We start from the raw sequence: 14,895 nt of genomic DNA, 5'->3' as shown, positions 1-14,895 counted from the left end.
TCCGGTAACTGCCCTCAGCCCTGACTCCCTTCATCCGCACCCTCCCTCGGCCTTTGCATACGTGGCAGTGGGCTCCCTCCCTCTCACCACCTCCACGTGTGTTTTGGAGACAGGTACAGAGAAGTAACAGCCAAGGACTTTGAAACCACTAGTGCCGAGACGTGTACAGTGCAGCTCAGATAGATGACTCGTTTGGGAATGAATACTTTGTTTTGTACCTTCTCGGCCTCCTGTTTGGAGTGGGGGAGGTCTACAGGCCCCAGCTTCTGTCTAGATGGGGGGAAATACTGTATCTAGTGGATGACTGATATTTTTCATTTAGCTTTGCGCTGACTGTTGGGAAAAGGCGTCAGCTTTGTTACTTTGCAGGATTCGATTTATTTGCCTTTGTTCGGATCTGCTTGTTCCCGCTGAGTTTTAGAACGGTTGAGAACAGTGTCTTTATAGCAAAAGACTCGGCGTGAATTAAGAAAATAAATGTTTATGGGAAGGTGCTCCTTGCTCAAGGACGACATGCTGAGCATCTTTGATTGTTGCAGGGATCCACCTAAGAAGCATGGATCTCCAGGGTTCTTCTGAAATGGGCCTGGTCAGGAAAAGAGAAAAACAACCATGCTTTTCTCTTATTCTTCATTTGATTTTTGGAGAGAGCCAAAGTTGGGAATTAGCCCTTGGCCTGCTTGTCATAGGAAGCTGGGCTGAGCCACCTCACCTGTGCCTGTGCTTAGATGAAATCTAAAAGGATGCAAAATGGTTCCCCCTCAAAGAACTTATTCTTTGGAAGGACAGATTGGCAAGGAAGAATGTGTCACTATCAGAATTCCAGGTTTAAAGTTTAGCCTCTGGAGGCATATCCCAAAATGTCATCCTAATGCTGGCCCATGGTCCAGAGCTGCCAGCGTTCACAGGGCTTTCTGGAATCTGTGGTACAGCCCCTTTCTCAAAAACAAGTCACCTAGTGACGGGAACAAAAGTCCAGCTTCATTAACTGCTTCTTAACTGAGGACTGGGAGGATGCGGGGCACAGGGCACTGGAGCTATGCTGCATGTATACAAAGTAATGAACATACAGCATTATAGCATTATACAATTGTCAGAACTCATAGTCCTGTGCACCACAAATCTGGACCATAATATCAACTGCAGACGTTAGTTAATAATAACCCATTGGTATGGTTCAATAGTGCTAGCAAATATACCACACCAATACAAGATGTAATAAGAGAAACTGGTGGGAACTGAGACATGAAAATTCTACTGTGTAAGTTCCCTGTAAATCTCAAAATTTGTTCAAATCTGTTTTTTTTTTAAACGGCGCTAATTTTATAGGGCAGGAAGAGTGAGTTGTGGGAAGAATGACGGCATGAAAGAGACGATTGCTCGGGGTGGGAGCTGGTGGAAGATGAGCAGGTGCACAAAGTTCATGTGGACTCCGGGAGGAAGGAGGCTCAGACCCAGTGAAGAAAGTGTTTGTTGGTTGGCTAACACTATCCAGGGCTCCTCTTGTCTGGGAACCAATGGGGTGTTTTAACTGAGAGGATTAACAACTTTGCCCATGTGTTCTACACTCAGGATATGGACGGAGTTTATTGAACTGAAGTTTTCTTTTAATGTTGTGACATTTATGTGTTTGTAGAAGTCACGGAACAACCTCAGGACTCAGCTTGTGCTGAATTGAACACAGGTGGTCCAACTTGGCGTTAAATGCTGTCACCCACTGAGCCCCTGGAACTGAAACTTTGGGCTCTCCATCTTTCTGATGTCATCAGCAAGTTTTGAGGATTTGGAATTTTGGTGGGTTGTTTTTTTTTTTACTTTTGTTTTCTTTTTTGAGGCAGACATTGGATTCTAGGATTTCGTTGTTCTGTTTCCCCACTCTCCACAGTTCTGCATGCTTTGGTCCGTCTGAGTGATTTAAATATACTTATTTCCATGATAAGGTAAGTTTCTGGGGAAACGAGTGGTAACTAGTATTTCTGTAGGTTTTCTGTATGTCAGGCTCCAAAGGAGGCACTTTGCTTGTATTAACTCATTTAATTCTCATAATAAGCCTATGAGGAAAATGCTGTAGAGTCTCATATCTTTGCAGCAGACAAGATTGACACCTAGGAGTTGGGCAACTTGTGACAAACCACACAGCTCCCTAGTGCAGAGGCACTAAGACGTGAGGAAAGGCCAGAATGGACGTCTTCTATCTATTCTGATGGATTCTGGGGGAGGGACAGTCATTGCCTTAGATTGTGTATGAAAGAGCGAGCCCACCAAGCTCCCCTGGATAGTTTCAAATTCAGCCTCACAGATGGTTCTGGTTAAACTCAGAAGGTCACAGGCAAAGAACAAAAAGGCCTGGATCTGAGTAAAGGAACCTCTAGGGAGCAGACCAGGACCACAGGAAGAGGAGGAAGAGTGGCGGGTGGACTGAGAAAAACAGAATGCGCTATCCACATGAAATTATCAGAGTAAATTTAATCGATTATTTTTAATGCAAAAAAATTAGATGTTAGTTCTAAACCAACCACATGTGCAAGCATTCAACTGTATACTAACCCTGATCCGGGGTATTCTTCTCCATGCCTTTAAAATAGAAAACATCCCCACTTAAAGGCACAGAGCTGGCATCGTACATGTGGCTGTCTACATGTATTGCATCTCAAGGCTCTCTCCTGACCCAGCATGGCCTCCACCAGCTGGAGGCCACCATCACCCCATCACAAACAACTCTGACCTCCCTCTCACAAATGATCCATCTTGTGTGAAGAAACCTTGCGTCACTTCCGTACCCATCAGATGCTTCTCCTCTGTCCCCACATCCAGCCTAAACTCCCGTGACCAGCTTCCAGCCTATCCTTCTGCTGGGTTCACCTTCACTGTGGTCAGCTGTCTCCTCATTAGGCCGTGAACATGCTGTGCTCATTTCTGACTCTGCCTTGGCTCAGATTTATTCACTGACCTGAAATCCCTGCCTTGCTGACCTCTGACTAAACCCTCCCTATTTAACAAGCCTCTGTGGGGTCCCTCCTTCCTACCAGGAGTCTCCAGTGGTGGTTCCAGCCACCTACCTAATGGGTGAACCCCTCACCTCCCACCCCTCCCCTAAAAGTCTGTAGCACCAGTTATTTCTTTAGTAGTGTGGCTTTTGTGTCAAGTGAGATTCCCTTTTGGCTGTAAATCCTGAGTCTCCAAACACAATTCAGATTCTTAAGCAAGAATCCTCTCCAAACCCCCTCCTCCAACCACCAAGTGTTGTGTTCCCAGCAGGCACTAAATATTCTGATTAATTTTCATGGGATCATAAAAGCTCATAGATGTCTCTAGAAATTGTCAGCTAATATTTACCAAAATCCCATAAAGTTTATTGCAGCACACACGGCCCTCGGATGGTAAAAATATAAAATAGAAAATCGGGTCCTTTGCACACTAGGAAACCTAATTAAGAGAGACAAGCAAATACATCCTGAAGGCTATATGCAGAATCTATCCGCAAACACCGGGAAGTTGAGTCTGAATGAGTGTCTCTGCCCACAGACCCTGGTGCAGAGAGACTGGCTCTGACCTACTAACCACCAGAAGAGGAAATGAGGTGGTTTGGGGCTGTGCGTCCTGATGACATAAGCGAACTTGTGAACACGAACAGAGATCAGTAAGCCAGCAGTCAGCTGGGACCTAGCAGAGCTTAGGGGAGAAGGGTAGGAAGAAGTAAAATCAGAGCCAGGGGGTCGCTAATTCTAGCTTTCTAGTCAGGGTGTTTTCCTACAGGCTGGCAATACCTATACAGACCCTGAAAGAGTCTTCAATTATGATAGTTCCCATGAAGCTTCCACTAGATAGATTTTTATCGATTGATATCTACCATATTCAAAAATTAACATGGAAAACATTGAAAAATAACTTTAAAGTAGTAATAAGATCATTATATGCTAGCATACTGGGTATTGTTTTCTAATGAAAAGTAACTTTTCAGAGCAAACTAATGACAAGAATGGCAATGGTTTAGGTTTTTGCAAATGTCTTTACTGACTGAAGACAGAGTCCTGTCCCTGTCACTGCAGTCAGTCTACAGCAGTAGCTGTACGGATTGAAGCAGATGACGAAAACCCAGCCTTTCAAAGATGCAGCGGGGAAAGGGTGGACCATTTGAATAGCCCTGCAGATAACCCATGGATATTGTTATTTGCTATGATACCAACTCCTCTTTTAAAGGTTGCTTGAAATATGGAATTTGAAACATTTTACTCTGCTACACTAAAATCCTTGTCTATATTGCAGTTGGAATGGCTGTCTTGCCTATCAGTGGTTTGGTAATGTCATGCATTGGTCATTAGGAAATACCTGTTTACTTCGACACACATTTTCCAAATGTCAACACATTTTATCATACAATATAAAACAGCATTCATTTTTATCACTACCAATCTCATCAGAAAAATCTCTAATATTGGAAAGCTGTCAAGCTCTTGACAGTAGAGAGAAGTTTTTCAAATTTATAATTTTCGCTTGAGAGCTCGAGTTTTTATAATTGGCACAAATACTGTCAAGTTTTTCCTTTGAAGTAACTAGCTCACTTCACTTTCAAGAAAATATCTGGCAAATATGTGGGTCTAAAGAGCCGAAGTTTGTCAGTAAAAATGGTATTCCGTGGAAAAGGAATCCATCCCACAAGTACCACTGCCACTGTACCCTGCGTGAGAAATAAGCCTTGCGTTTGTTCCAGTTTGTCACCCAGAATGTTAATAAGACAGATACACGATAAGTAAGATTTACTCACCTTAGTAGTCTTTACTGCTTCATCAAGGACATTCATGCGCCTGTGTTTCTGTGTGTATGTTTGGGCATGAGCAGATACACATGAGCATGTATGTAGAGGTTAGAAATCAACCTTGGGTTTGGTCCTCAGAAGACAGCTTCTGAGACAGGCCCTGGAGCTCTCCAATTAGATTAGGCTGGCTGGCCAGCCAGTTCTAAGGATCTGCCTTCCTGTGCTAGGATCACAAGCTCAGCTTTTTCCGCGCATGCTGAGAATCACAATCAGAGCCTTGTGCCTGATCACACTCAGAGCACACCTGTGGCTGTGCAGCAAGCTATTTCCCCATCTCCAAGGAGAATCCTAATAAAACTGGCTTTGAGGTGTGCAGTGTGTGTGTGCGTGTGTGCGGTGTGTGTGTGTGTGTATGTGTGTGTGTGTGTGTGTGTGTGTGTGTGTGTGTGTGTTTGGGTGTGCATGCATAGTGAGAATAATGCAATGCTCACCAGTTCACTTTGGGTCACTGCCTTGTTTCGTGGGACAACAATACCACTTTCACTGGTGTTGATGCCATATTGTCAGTACAAATGGCAACAACATAGTAGAACAATCAAGAAAGCCTCAAACCTATGGAAGGTCCCTTAGAAGGAACCCACCCCACCCCAGGTAGAGTTAACAGATAAGATACAGGGTGTCTGGTGCCTGGGACAAGCTTGAATTAAAAAACAGTTATTTATTGCTTGTTTCAAATACAAATTTAATTAATTAAACTTCTTGTATTTGTATTTGCTACCCTGAGAGTCTATAGACTACACTTGGAAAGAGTAGAACATGCTACTCTGGCCACTTCTGAGCAGAGAAATATCAGAGTGTCATCAAAATAGCTCCATCTGCAGTAAGCAAGACAAAGCAGAGGGTAGAGAGATCTGCAGAACGCGGGGAAGGGCTGCTGGGTCAGTTAAGAAAATGTTACCTACTAACTGCAGTTATTGCCAAGGGCAACATAATCCTAAGATTGGGCAGAAAAAAGCAACCCTGCAGGAGGCAGCACCCAGGAAAGGGAGGTCCCTGTCTCTACCCTGGAGCATAACTAGCCACCCTGTACTCCTTTCAGCCATTCCTCAGTTCCATCAACAGGATGTCTCAGTTATAACTTACTAAGACCCCACCCAACCAAATTTGCAGTCCTTTCTTCGTGCTTTGGCTGCATTGCAAGAAGAGTCCAGCCGGTCCTTATCCTCCATCAAGTAACTGCTCACATCAGACAAGAGTAATCCCAGTTCCTTTAACTGCTTCATTCCCATCTCCCTTAACCTAGTTTTTAAATCACTTTCTCATGCACCAAATCCCTGCTTCCCTAGTTGGGAAATCCTGGCAGCATCTAATACACACAGGCAGGCCATATCCCATCAGCCATAATTCTTAAGTCTCCCCTCTGTGAAATAAATGGAATCAGTTGTAACATATGCTCTCTAAGGTTCTTCATGTGGTATGCCAGGGGGCTGGACTTTACACTCAGGTAGACTGAGGCTCCAAACCTGGCCCTGCCTCACTTTATTGTTTGGGAAGTCACTCACCACTTAGGGCCTTGGATTCCTCAGCTTAAAAACTGGTATAAGACCAGGTACAATGAGATTAGTGTCTGGAATCTCGGCACTGAGGAGGCCAAGAGAGAAGGATCAGGATACATTCCCAGCCAGTCTAGACTACATTGCGAGACCCTGTCTTCCTTCATAAATACAGAAAGAGAGAGAGATCCACCTAGAATAATTGGTGCAGGACAATTGTCTGTATTCTGTCAATCATGTATTTTAATAAAACGCTGATTGGCCAGGCAGGAAGTAGAGGCGGGTCAACCAGACAGGAAGTAGAGGCAGGGCAATGAGAATAGGAGAAGGCTAGGGAGGAGGAAGCTCCCTCCACCACTCCTGTGCAGACCACCAAAGAGACAGAATGTAACCTGCCCAGCTGAGAAAGGTACTGAGCCCTGTGGTTAATGTAGATAAGGATAATGGGGTAACAAAAGTTGTAAGAGCTAATAAGTAGCCTGTAACATGAGGGGTCGGCTTGTTGGGGTTTCCGTCCCGCCCGGTACCCCAACAGCCGGCAAATCCCAAAGAGAAATTACACACAGGACTCCATAAGGTTATAAACTGATTGGTCCATTAGGTCAGGCTTCTTGTTAACTCTTATAACTTATGTTACCCCATTATCTTTATCTACATTAGCACATGGCTCCGTACCTTTCTCAGCTGGGCAAGTTATTTGCTGCCTCTTCAGTGATCTGCGAAGGAGTGGCTGAGGAAGTTTCCTCCTCCCTAGCCTTATCCTATTCTCATTGCCCCGCCTCTACTTCCTGTCTGGTTGACCCGCTTATACTTCCTGCCTGGCCAATCAGCATTTTATTAAAATACATGATTGACAGAATACAGATAATTCTCTCACACCAGTAGCCTAACCTAATGGGCCAATCAGCTTTATAACTTATAGAGATCTCTGTGTGATTGATTTTCTCTGGGACTTGCTGGTTGTGGGGTACTGGGCGGGAACAGATACCCCAACAAGCCGGGCCTCATGTTACAAATAATTGTACTGATTAATTGCAAAAGATGCGCAGCTTCTGACACACATATCTCATCTTTCTCCCCTGCTCTTGAACACCACTCCCCAATTAAGATATGATCCACTATGCTGTAACAGGTCTCCCTTTAACAGCATTCTAGCCTTCAGTATAGTCCAAAACCAGAGGAACACAATGCGCTTTTAATAGTCTTTGTATTTTCTTCTGTTTTAATACCCGGCACAACAGTCAATGTTGCTAACTCTAAAGCAGGTAGCAGGCCAGAGATGATGGAAAGGTAATTGCTGGCCCCCTACATTGTGCAGCCCGGCAGCAGATGCCACATATGAACCGAGCTGGCCATCAACCCCGCTGAAGCACAGCCACCTCCGGGTTAACAGCACAGCCAGCTACTAGAAACAAGGCTGGGACCAGGACACACTGCGAAGGGAAAGTCCCACCAACCTGCATCCAGTCAACTACTCCAGTGAGCTTCCAAGGACAGGAAGTTGTTAGAGGTGTCCAGCAAGTAAGCACACGTCAGAAATTTTATAGTTCAAATGTTAGAGTTTCCTTTTTGCTGCTTCCGAGCAGTTGTTTAAATATTTAATTCACACCATAAAACCGGAGTTTAAATGTTACCAGTGTCTCTCAGAGCCAGTCTTGCTGTATATGTAGGCCTGGCTTTCTCACTATTTCACTTTAAAGAAGTTGAATCATAAATCTTTGATTCTGGCATAAGCTTTTTTTATTTTAAATTAAAATATTTGAAAAGAGGCATTACAGAAGAAATTGCTGGGCTGTGAAGACCCCACAGCTGGACACAGTAGCACATGCCCTTAATCCCAGCCACTCCAGAGGCTGTGGCAGAGGCTTACATGTTTAAGGCCCATCTGACAGCACAAGGTCCCATCTCAAAAAGTTTTCATTTCCTTCATAGCTCTTCTTACAAACAAAACCCTTTGAAGTGAGCAGTAGCACAAGCCAGCGTGTGATACACACCAGTAATCCTGGCTGCTCGGGAATCTGAGACTGATGGATCATGAGTTCGAGGCCATCCTTGGAAATTTAATAAGCTGGGGACTGTAACTCAATGGCAAATTGCTTGCCTACCACGTACAATCTAAAGTGGAGGGAAAGGAACAAACCCCCCTCAAGGGGTAATATATATTCACAGAAATTCTATAACGTGGAGACTGGGGGATGGCTTAGTTGGTAAAGCTTTTTCCTTACAAGCATAAGGCCCTGAGTTTGACTCTCAGATCCCATGTACTAAAAGCTGGGCAGGGTGGCACAAGTTTGCAGTCTCAGCAGGGAGGAGGCAGGAAGACAGATCCCTGAGGCCAGCCAGCCTCGTCTATTGAGGAGTCCCAAGCCAAGAAAAAAACCCTGTCTCAAAAGAAGTTGATGATGGTGTCTCTGAGGTGTCGTCTGGTAGATGAGATGGCTCAGCAGGTCAATGAGTTGCCAGCAACAATGACACCTTGAACATAGTCTCCAAAATGCACAGGGTAGAGGACAGAGATAATTGCTCCAAGTTGTCCCCTGACCTCCCCCCACATGCACACATGCATGCACACACATACACACAAATAAACATATGTAAGGGGAAGGTTCCAGGGTAAATAAGAAAGAAGCATAAAAGTATTCCAAATTCTTTTAATTCCTTTCAAAGTGGAGAATACTCAACCAATGTTGCAGTGTGTGTGTATGTGTGTGTGTGTGTGTGTGAATGAAAACGCAGTGACCTCTCTCAGCTTCATGACTGGAGTGGAAAAAATGGATGCTAAGATTGGAATTGGATGGTGGGTTTGAAATTTTGGTAGAATAGCCAGATTTTGTATTCCCTACATTACTAAAATATACTTGAGAAAATTTTATATATGCTTAAAAAACACATTGTAAGATCCAAAAAACCACTTATTTTGAAGAATTGTTATAAAAATTTAGATAATTCAGTAAAGATTGTCTGTTTCATGCTCTAATGGCCAGGTAGGCACTGTGTCACACCTAGAAAGGCACAGCTTTCTGTTCAGTTCCATCCATTTTTCAGGTTGCTATTTTTAATATGTGTTTATAGCACACTGAAGACATCTCAGTCAATCAAGTATTAAGCAAAATCAAGTATTAAGCAGCATGGCAGGGAGACACACATGGTAGTCTTCATTGTCAACACGTCTATGAAACTGGATAAATATTTGTTAGTGTTCCGTGTTGATAAATACAAGGAACACATGGAGCTGAAAGGGAATCATAGAAAAAGTGCCACGGTTTCCCGAGGCTGGGGCAACCTTCACAGCAAACAGCTAAGAATGCCAGCGTGGGCCAGAGGGTGCACAAGCAGGCTGGACAGACTTTGAGGATTACTATGGTAACTAAGTAGCTAAAGTCAGAGTGCCCATTCCATCCCATGAGTATAAAGCCTGAGCAAGGCGAAGGGCTGATGGGGTTCACAGTTTGCCCCCACTCCCCTCCTTTGCAGCAGGCTCTCCTTGGCTTCGATTCCTGGCTCCTGCCTCACTTAGTTCCTTTGTCACCCACAGAGCTTTCTTGGGAACTTCTTTCAGCCCCTTTCCTTCCTTCTCAAATACTCTTCATAGATCTTCAAAATGCTTCAGCTGCTGTCACTCACTGCAGCCTGATGCACGGAAGGTTCAGAATCAGAAGGTCAAGGGTCGCTTTGGGGCCACATTGGTTGACATTCTAGAACTCTGCAACGGCTCAACTACGGAGAACAGTATGAGTGAGAGGTTCAAAAGTTCAGCTTTATTCCTCACTGCTGTGAGTTTTAGCAGCCGGTCTTCCTAGAAGGTTTCTTCATGCACAAACGCCCGCCACATAAGGTCACAGGTGTATGATGGCATAGGGGGACCGGATGAGAAAAGCATTTTATATGTCATAAAACACAAGACCCATGGTTTTCAAAGTGTAATTCCTGATGCCTTAGCAACAGCAGCATCTGAGAACTTAGATGCAAATTATCCAACCGGCCACAGACCTCCGGGGTGGGAAGTTTTAGAGGTGGAACACCACAGTCTGCATGCCAGCATGCTCCACATGACTGGCTGAGACGTTCTGCTTTGAAGACTGTATTTTACAAGCCTTTCTCTATGGTTCTGGAGAGACTGAGCCAGCAGAAGGAATGTTGGTGTCTCCATGTTGCAATGATACTATCATGTATCCAACATGACAGTTTATCCTCTGTTTGTTCTTCAATTTAAACCACCTTTCAAAATAAGGCCACCAGAGCCAGTTCACAGGCTCCCATAATGCCTACGCTGTGTATCATACAATTGCTGACATCTCTGAGGGCTGGGGACAGTCTGAACAAAGAAGCCCAAAATTAAGTGGAAGCCGCTTTATGGCTTCAACTATACCAGAGATGAATTCTGTGTGCGTCTACCTGGCCATGTTGCCGGGAATCCCATCACAATGGCTTCTTTCAGCTACATTTATTCTGCTCCCAGAAACACCAGTGACCCTGGGAACAAAAAGCTCTATACTTCCCAGGTAAGAGAAATGGAAGAAAAAGGGTATTGACCCTATGTTCTCCAGAAACAGAATGCCTGCAGCCCTCCTTTGGGAAGAATACCCCAAAGTGAATATCCAGAGTCACTGTAGACAACTTTTGTTTGCTTCCTTAACATTTCCCCAAAGGCAGAGTATGCCCACAGATATGTAATCATAGATGCATAAAACCTTTAGAGATTGGCGCTGGGATATCAGGCTGAGAAGGGTAATAAATAGACCCCAGGAGAAAGGGGCAAATGTGTAGATTTGCATTCACCTGTGTCCTGTGAAAGACAGAAACAGCACCACATAACCATCAAGGAATGGGCCTTCCACCGCAGAGGCCTAGTCCCCTGCTTCTTTACCTTGGGCATTCTGGTGACCCTTTTATAAAATATTTTAGCCAGGCACTGGTGAGGCATGCCTTTAACCTCAGTACTGGAGGCAGAGGCAGGTCGATCTCTGAGTTGGAGGCCAGCCTGGTCTACAGAGTGAGTTCCAGAATGACCAAGGCTACACAGAGAAACACTGTCTGGGAAAACCAAAAGAACAAAGAAGTATTTATACTTTGCTATTTGATTTAGAGAGTATGCTCACCCAGACTTGCTTACTACAGCCTATGAGAAAGAAAAAAGGTCTCAATCGCCAAGGAAGAGACTTGGTCATGGCTATTGCTAATATATGGCAGAGCTTGTATATGAATCTGCGTTTCCCATCTCTAAGCCTACTTCATCACCTCGGTGTGCATTTTCCAATTTGGTTGTGCCCTGCAGCAGAGATGACATTCCCATGCTCACTCAAAGAAGGGTCTCAGGGCTTCAGCGCCCTGGGGCAGCGCGTGAATCCCAGGCTCCCACCATTCCATAAGTTCCCGGTTTCCTCCCACTGTTTACCTCCTCCATGCTTTCAGAGCACAGGAGCTTAATGACTTCACAGATGGGCAACATTGTCAGCCATGGAAAGAGAGTCTGCTACCCATAATTGTACTCTGAAAATACCACTGGGGAAGGGTGTGGATGAGTCACAGAGCTAGCAGGGAACTTCTCATAGGCCAGCAGCCCTTCTGGAAGTGAACTCGACAGGGCTCTCTTGAAGGTGGCCCAGGCATGTCCTTCCCTGACTCTAGGCCGAGGATTGTTGAGGCCAGGAAGAAAAGACAATGTTTGCTCTGTCACTGAGGTCAGCCTGGCGGCTTCAGGCACAGAAGTCAGGCTGAAGCTGTTCTAAAGCACCTTCCAATTCTTCCCTACGCACTACAAAGCCCTTTGTTCCCTGAACTAACCTTGTCACATCTCAAAGCCTCCAGCTCTCTGCTCTGTAATAAGTTACAAATTCATTCTTCAGGACCTGTCCTCCAGGGTGACACCACTTAATCCCTGCCAGGCATTGCTCATCATCAAATCTAAGTGGAATTGTCTGATACTAAGTGAACTTCTCAGTGTCCTCTACAAACCGGCTCCCAGCATCAACTCAAAGTCAGCCGTTTCTCAGCCATCGAGAGCAGACTATGGTGGTGCGCCTCCCGAGCATTTGGCTCGACATTCTCTTTTGTCTCACGAACACACTCAGCATTCTGCTACGTGCTTTAATGACTTCTTGGTCTTCCATTCTGCCAACTAATATTTTCATTTTTGCTTTACAGTTCTGAAGCCATAGTTCCTCGACCCTTGCTACAGCTTAGAGCTCCTCAAAGTGTCTGAGCTCATCCCTAATGGGGTCTGATATGGGGGTTGATCAGTATCACGGAGACTCATTGTCCCGGCCCTTCAGACTTACAGTACATAGAAAGTACATACTACATACACTTTGTGACCTTGTTAAAAGTTACATTTAGGTTCAGGATGCCTGAAGTGGGCATATTCTGTGTTTATTTTGTGTTTTGTTTTGTTTTGAGACAGAGTCTCACTCTGTAGCCCAGGCTCACCCAGTGATACAACTCAGTGTATCACAAGGTAGCTTAACCTGGTAGTAGTGCTCCTGCCTCAGCCTCCCAAGTGCTCCCAGGAACATTCTGTGAGGTTATCTAGATGTCCCTCATTTCCAGGCACACTCTGAGTAGCACCAGCCTAGAGACCCAGTGTGACAGCGTCTCGTCGGCCTGGCTGTATGAGGCCCATGCTTCATCTCCCACTGCTCCCGGGAGGTCAGCTCAGCTCACTTGCCCCGTAGACTGACCACACCATCTGGTTTCACCTGGAATGCCTGACTCTTTTATCTCCGTCTAATTAAATCTCACCCAAATGCCAGGGCCCAGCTCGGGCTCTGCCTCTGTCTGCCTCCTCAAGATTGCCAGCCCTCTCTCCCTCTGCTCTCTCACACTGGAAGAGTCGGTGATTCTCTCCCCAGACAAGAAGCTCTCCAGCTGCTGATGGAAAGGAAATGAGACAGAAGAAAATCTAGAAACTGGGCCCCACGCTGGCACGTCATTTTCCTTTCTAAATTCTGCCACAAATGATAAAAGCCTACCTGGTAATGGCTAAATTAGATCAGTGATCTTGGGATTTTTTTTTTCAAGGCGTTTGTTTTATCTTCATAACATCTTCAGAAGCCGCAGCGCGCGGGCCTATGGGCATGTGACGCGCTGAGGAGTAAGATACATAGAGGCAGGAGCTGAAGCAGCTGCTGTGAACTTTCAAGAGGAACCATAACACAGGCCTCATCCCACCCAGCTGTCCCCTTCACACTCGCTGTGCTGATCAGCAGACTGAAGCCCCATAAGTCACTCTCTTAGCAGCAGACGCGGGACCAGAACGTAGCTTTCTGAATTTTGGATGACTCCACATCCCCAGCCTCCCCCGAAATGGCGACCTTGCTCTGTGTCAGAAATTAAACTGGGAAATGCTGAACAATAGCAAAGTGCAAGGCCGGACAGAGGACAAGTAGAATCCTCTTGCCTTCTACCTAGAGGTGAGGCCCCCAGTCCAGCGCCAGGTTTCTAAGTGTCCTTTTGAAACAAAGCCCAGCACAAAGCCCCCATCTAACTTCCCAGCATCCCTCCCTGCTGAACCATTCCATTCAGAGTAAGTTTCTCGAGATGATTAGTGACCCACAAGGCAGCAGACTGCTTCTGAACACAGCCCCTTTGACATCTTGAAGTCGGGGATGTAGCAATTGTCCCAGTGAATGTGGGTCTAGACCTCCCCATGCCTCAGCCCTTAGGGAACTGCAGGCTTAACCCTCCTAGGATAAAGGAGCTTACTTCTCTCTCTGGCTTCCTAGGGCCTCTGCAGGTAAAGATCTACAGTGTGGAGTCCGGATGATTGTCGTGCTGCGGCCAGGGATGTTTAATTGAATTCTGAGCCATGAGAACGCAGCAGGGAGCTGATTTTGTCAACAAGCACTGTGCTCACAGCCTTTGGCCACTGTGGTGGCCGGTGGGGGAGTACTGCCATGCAGACTGTTATCTCCACCTGCAAGGGACAGCCAGGTTGAAGCCATTAGGGGAACGTGGCAGTAGGAGTGACACTTCCAACAGAGTCACTGCCACCTTGGTGTAGACTCTGGGATTGTTAAGAATTACATGCTCTATCATGAAACAACCAAAACTCTCTTTTTAGCCCACTTCCCTCAGAAGCAAATTTCTCTGAGCCCCAACACCAATAATTTATTTTCACAATGCTTCTTCATTTCTATGCTGTTCTGTAAGCCTCTGAGGTAGACTGAGACATCATGACCTCTGATTTATAAAGAAGCATACTGGATTTGTAATCCCAGGGCATGGGTTGACCAAGACCATACAGCTAGGGAATTGTGAAGGCAGAAGCAGAGCTCATTGGCACTGGTAGGACAGCGGTGGGTGAAGAAATCAGACAAATGTGGCGGTGGCTGTAACACTTTGAGCAGGAAGACCATTTGACAAGTGGACAATTCCAGTTCTGACCTCTTCGTCCCTTGGTAGTGACAGGGCTTGGAGAGGAGGTTCTGTTCTAAGGACTGATGTAAACTGAAGGCCCCAGAGTCAGAGCAAGATGCCAAACTCATCAAAGTGCTGAGAAGAAACAATTGTGGTGTGCTCAGCTCTAAATGGGATTTTTATTTTTTTATACACTTATTTGTGTGTATGTGAGCACAGATACATGCCACA

The sequence above is a fragment of the Myodes glareolus genome, chromosome 5 (genome assembly GCF_982192425.1).
Source record: "Myodes glareolus chromosome 5, mMyoGla1.1, whole genome shotgun sequence".
Classification (NCBI taxonomy): Eukaryota; Metazoa; Chordata; class Mammalia; order Rodentia; family Cricetidae; genus Myodes; species Myodes glareolus.
The sequence above is the reverse complement of the archived record's forward strand: the minus strand, read 5'-3'. Positions refer to the sequence as shown.